Source organism: Rhopalosiphum maidis, chromosome 3 (genome assembly GCF_003676215.2).
Source record: "Rhopalosiphum maidis isolate BTI-1 chromosome 3, ASM367621v3, whole genome shotgun sequence".
In the NCBI taxonomy this organism is placed as follows: domain Eukaryota; kingdom Metazoa; phylum Arthropoda; class Insecta; order Hemiptera; family Aphididae; genus Rhopalosiphum; species Rhopalosiphum maidis.
In genome coordinates this window covers 33,239,552-33,246,337 of record NC_040879.1, presented here as the reverse complement: position 1 = coordinate 33,246,337, position 6,786 = coordinate 33,239,552, and the positions used below count along the sequence as shown (strand labels likewise).

Below are 6,786 nucleotides of genomic sequence, written 5' to 3'. Positions count from 1 at the left end.
GTGATGAATATATTGATTTTACAATGATGTGTATTTATTTTATTTATTTTTGTGTCTGTCATCACGTTTTGGAGTAATAATAATGCTTCGATTTTGACTTCAGTCACTCTTTGAAAATGAAAATTTATCTAGTTGGTACTTTGGGGTTCAAAAAGCAAAAAATTTCCAGTAGTTTTCAAAAATGTCAGGAATGACCCTGACAAAATAACGAAAAAACGGGAATTTTTACGCATAACCACTTTTAGACAAAATCGATTTTTTCGATTTTGCTGTAACCTCAAAAACGAATCATTATAAATACTTGAAATTTTCATCAAATGTTTATATAAACGTTATCTATTTAGGATTATTTTTTTAAAATATTTAGAATTTTTTTAAACTATCTATAAACCATTGAAATTTTCGATTTTTCTAATTTTTTTCTCTGAATTGCCGGTAAAAAATATTTGGCTTTCCAAAAATTTTTAAAATTTAATACAAGGTTTATTATAAGTTGTATTTATCGTAGTAAAAAAAAAAATAAAATCGTTAGTCACAATTTTTGTTTATAAGCATTAAAGTTTAAATGTTTACAAAATATATCAAAATCGCGAAAATTTGCAAGAAATGTTGAAGTTGAAAATTCATAAAATTTTTGTGATTTATACTTAAGGTTCAAAAATCCAATACAAGGTTATCCATAAGTTTTTCTTCAAATAACTGTAAAAAAAAATTCCAGCGTCAATATAGAAAAAATTTAATGAGCGTATGAAATTTATTTTTTTACGAAATCGAGTAAAATTATAATAAATTTAAATATAGGTAATAATATAATATATCCTACTAATTATCATTGACTGACAAATACGTTATCTACTTTAGATTTAAAGCAATTTGACAATTTTATTTCATGAAATATTTATAAAACCGTTAAAAAAATTGTTAACATTTCTTTATAAATGAGTATATTGAAGATTCTTTACAATTGCAATAAAAATACAAAAAATGTAGAAAATTGCAAATTTTAGTCCGTACTTGCATGATACGCAATTTAAACTTACTTAGCAATTAATTGAAAATGTAGAAAAAAAGTTGCAAATACAACAACATACGTACCCTAATTATTATCATTAGCAGTAGTGTCGACTCAAGAAAAATATCTAGTAATAATTTGTGTGAGACTTTTGATATAAATGCCGTTTAGTTCCCACTCAATTTTTTTCTTCCCAAAATGTGTTTTAAAACACTGAATAAAAAAGTTTATTTCAAAAATTCTCGCAAATCAATATTTTGCAAGGTCTTTCTTTCCAAAGTTTACGATTTTACGTATTTACACATGCATGCGCGAAACGCTGTATACTTTGCTTTCCTACGTTTTCGTTTTAATATTTAATATTAATGATTATTAATACATATTTTAGTTTTTATCCTGTGACCTACATGAGGTGGTTTTGCATAACAAGTCGAGGGATATTTTCGATTTGCTGAGCAGAACGACGAGTGCCGATACACGCGTAGTCACTGCCTAGGAATATTGCAGTGGTGTAGCCAGAATTTTTTTTCGGGGAGAGCTGATTAATTTTTGTAAAGTAAAATTTAAGGTTTTTGTAGCGATTATTTTCATAGACCATTAAAAATTAAAATAATTATCACAATACACTACAGGACTATCAATTTGGACATTATACTATAAATTTACTATATTATATTAAGTATTTATTCAATTTAAAAAAAATGGTTTAAAAAGTAAATATTTTAAATATTGGAATATCCAACAGTTTTTACATTTTCTATTTTGTTAAAGAGGGGTTGAGCTCCCGCTTCTTCGATAGCTACAGCCCGTAATACACGCGTAATTCAAATAGGCAAATCAAAAGCGTGGATTTAATACCGTGGTTAATTTTAAGTAGGGCACGGTACAGAACCAATGCATTACGGTCGCCATCGACCTCTAAACAGTCTAAACACTCTAAACCACGACGTATCAATGTATCTTGCCCAAAAGAGTTCTGGCCTTAATGAATGCTTTACTTAATGCTATAAATATTTTAATGAAAAAAATACACAGACTATAGATAATTTTTATGGAGAAGTTAATGATTCGGAGATGAAATTTTTTTTAAACATTTAACACTCATAAAATCAGCGTCAGTAACATAACCAGTAACCAGTTATCTCATAGGCTATTCTTATACAAACTCAAAAATCTAACAAATACATTTGTACTGTTTGTAGAAATGTTCTTATTATTTATATATGTACACAAATAATTTATATTATATGTATATACAGAGTGTCCGATGAGGATTTACCCATTGCAATATTTCTTGAAATAATGGAGATATCATATTTTTCTTTTTATGAGACTCGCGGAGATAAGGACTACAAGTATTTTATAATTTAATTTAATTTAATGTTTTGGTAATAAGTTAAAAAAATTAATTATTTAAAAATAAATAGAAGATATCCATGTTGTAAAGTTTATTTTTTCTAATTTCGAGAAAAATTGTGAATTATTTAATACCATCAGTGTTGTATGTGTTATCAAATATGTAGCCCGTGGGCTCTGCCTGTATAACAATACAAAAATATTCTCAAAACTAAAAAAAAATATATAACAGGATTCTAATGAAAATAAAATGTCGAAACGTTAAAGTTTTCAGAAAAATAAACTACGAAATAATTATCTTTGATTTTTTTAAAATAATTAATTAAAAATTTTTTTTTAACTTTTTTACCAAAACATTAAATTAAATTAAAGTATGTAATACTTGTAGTCCTTGTCCCCGAGTCTTAAAAAAAAAAAATTATAATATCTCCATTATTTCAGGAAATATTGCAATGGATACTTAAATCCTCATGACTCATGTAACAATGTGTAGGTACATTAATGTTAATATTAAATATACATGATATAATTTTCAAATGTAAAGATTAATTTAACCAGACATTTTTAGGTTATTTATTACATAAATTAATTTACAATGTTCTACTATCTACTTTAAAACTATGAAATAATATTAATTGAGACCTACTATATTTCAGAAACTTCTCCAGATTTATCTTTTATTTTGACCCATACAATATCATAAAAAAAAATATATACTTAAATACCAAAATATAATATATATAATATTAAATTTTACTTAAGGTATTAGTTTCACATTGTTACAGACTCACAGAATTTATCCTGTACAACTTATTGCTAATATTTTTAGTATGATTTATTTTAAATTATTAAATATAAACTTGCATAACTAGGAACAATTGGCTCAATTTATAAATATTTTTGATCATCTAAAATTAATCTTATTTTATGTATGTTCAAATAACATTAATAAAATTTAGTAGTCACTGTAAAAATATAAGTAAGCACCTCTTAAACAAATGCCTTACTCTGTATATGATAATTTAAAATAATATAAAAATTGTATTCAATAAGTTTCTGTCTTATAAATTAGGAACTTTCCATATGTCAAATTATAACTTTAAATACATCAGTTTAATTCTATTGGAGTGAAATATAGGAATATCTAAAGCCTTACACAGATTTTTTTTTTTGATAATTAAAATTTAAAGCAATTTGATATTTTAAATAACTGAGTAAAAATAATTATTGTTTAGTCTATAGTGATTTTCATTTATAGACTGAAAAGTTAATAGTTAATAATATAATGCACTGAAATTTACTCGGATAGGTGGGATTGGGATAGATGAAACAAAAGAATAGACAATTCCAGGTTCCTAAATAAAAAAAATATTATTATGTTGCATACTTTTCAAGTCTTACTCTAGAGTCTATACTTAAAATACTTAGATAGATAATAAAACAATAATAATAATTTAAAATCTATATCTATATCTATTGAGATCAACATTCTTGAAATAATTGTTTAGCCTTCAGATAAACAGAAAATGTTTTCCTAAGAATTTATGCAATATTGTTAAATTATATTAAATTATTGTACTCAAATAATCAAAATTTAATTTCAATTTTAATTTAATTTTATGAATTGAAAACTGACCAATAGGTTAACATTTACTTATTTTTATAAATAAAAGTTAACAAACCGGAAAATAATTATACTGATATCTCTTAAAATTCATAAGCAGATCATTAAGACAATTGAGACAGTAATATTTAATAAAATAATAGTATAATTATATAATACTAAATAATAAACATTATTATGTTCTTGTTATTATTTATTATTTTTTATTATTAGAAAGGTAATTGCTTTAAATGTTTTAACTTAAATAAAAATAAAAAAATAAATAATAAGTCAGACTCAAGTTACTTTATTATTATTATTTAAACCCCTCCCCACCCAAGTAACACATAAAAGTCGAGAGATAAGTACATTGTCATTCGCTACTAATTTATATCAAATTGATATGATATATCAAAAGACATGTGAGTTTTGTTTGAAAATAGACATTTTAAAAGCTATTATATTATGGTTTGACAAGTGATGGAACACCAGGAGATACGTCAATAGGCATAACAGACTCCAAATTATTTTTCAACAATAACAACCAAGCAGCAATTGTCTGGTCTCTGGCAAGACAATCAGAAAAAGTTGACATATCTTTTAGTTGATCAGGTAAACATTGCCGGAGTGCTTCACGAGCTCTGAAAAAAAATATTGATTTTTTTTTATTAATCAATTTATTTAATATTATGTAGTTCATAGTAAGTTAAGTTACAAACACAAACCATTTTAGACTAAAAATGAAAATAATTATTCATTTCATCTTCTTTACTGTACAGAACTTTATGATGTACTATAAAATTTAAGTAAATTCTTAATTTGAAGACATGGTTTATTATTGGATAGTAATTTAGTTACTATATAATGCACACCTACAGAAAAATATTTTTGTGATAAAATAAATCTAACCTTTTAAGATGAATATATACTAGATATACAAATTGATTCTTCAAAAAAATATGAAAAATATAAACTCAAAGAATGTCGTTTTATATTGTGATGTATGTTACAATGTACTCAAGTGATTATTTTTAAAAATTAATCCACATATTTATTATTAAAAAAAATATATAATTATTTTTATACCTTGAGTTTTCCGACAAACGAACATAACATCCCACAACATGTCTCAGTAGTCTAGTAGACGGTTCTCTTTCAAGTGCCAAGACCATTTTCCCCTGAAAATCCAATGAAAAAATAATAAAAATTTTGTTGATATTATAAAAAAAATACTCACAAGTATGAGAGCAACATGAGAAAACCGATCATATGTTTGACAAATGTAACTTAGACCATTGTCATCCATAAGTATTTTTTGCAGTATAAAAGTTGATAATTTTAGTTAACTCAAAACCAGTTCCATAATACGTAGACACAATGGAATAATTTCAGTGTTGTTAGAAGGAAAGTAATAACTTCTTGTTCTTCTGTCTGAATAATGTAAAAGAATATATAAATAAAATTAAACACCATAATTTAAAAAAAAAAATGTTAACATCTGATTGTAAGTATAATAGCTGGCTAATGTGATCCATACCCATTTGTTAACGTATCTTTTGCGTAATATTAACTGTCTAATTTGAGTAATAATTTGTAATTACCTATTATGTAAATTTTATTGAATTAATAATTATAGTATTTATTATAAATATAATGAACAAAATGTCCTTTAACAAATAGTAATTATAACAGAAAATATATAACAGATCAGGGATGGCCGGATTAAGGTTTTTGCTGCCGATAAAGGTTGAAATAAATTTACCACCTAAAGAAAAAAAGCTATTTGTTTTGACCGTTAAAATTTGCCGCCCTAGGCTTGAGCCTAAACAGCCTCAGCAGTAATACTTATAGATAGTAAAAATAACTAGAACAGGGGTTGGCAAGTAATTTTTATTGATGTTAAGAAGATTAAAATAATAAATAAACAAAGCCTAAACAAAAACAATTTTTTCAAATCGTTATAATAAATTAATGACAGAACTAATTATGATATTTTATGGCCCAATTTTTTGCCTTATACCGTTGAAATGCTACTGTTCAACAGTTTTTAAATAGGTTATATTTCTAAAATCATTTGTATTTCTAATAATAAAAACAAGCATCTTACATGAGTTATTAACAATTCTATTCTAATATAACATAACAGTTCTAAAAAAAGTACTGTTTCATTTTATAAATACTGTTTTTGTTTTTATTTTTAAATGGAAAATTTAAGTGATACTGACTACAAGTAATCTAATCTTTATAGGATATAACTAAGTAAAGTTTTATGTACTATAAATTAATTACAAAGTTCATAAGAAAAAAAACTAACTATCTTTGTGACACAAACACAATATCTGTCTGTTAACATAATAGCAATACTTAAAATTAGTTAAAATATATTTATAATCAGTAGAAATAAAAATAAAAAACCTGTAACATACTACTTTCAGTATTTACAACTGTATTAGAAAATCATTGCTTGATAATTTTAAATGTATAAGTAAGACTTGGTTTGTAATTTATAGTGAATTAAAGTAAAATATTTAAAAAAATTAGACCTAACTTAATAGGAATTACAATAATTCACCATTGTTTTATCTTGTTATAATAAAATTAAAAATGAATATTACACTCAAATAAAGTATCATCTCGAGTAGCATTATTATAAATAAAGTAGATTTTTTTTCAAAGTATTACTTACATTTTATAAGTACCTAAATAAACACAGTTATTATGTAATTATTATTACCTTCATCAAGCACCAATCACACCCAAAATTGTAAGTCTTAGATGTTCAAAATTACGACATTTGTTGGCATTATGTAGAAAT

The 6,786-nt window shown here is 24.3% G+C and overlaps 1 pseudogene; it reads right to left on the bottom strand.

The window, feature by feature from the left end:
- Positions 1-4,255: 4,255 nt before the first annotated feature.
- LOC113558450 lies at positions 4,256-6,779 on the bottom strand (annotated as a pseudogene).
- Between the last annotated feature and the right edge of the window lie 7 nt (positions 6,780-6,786).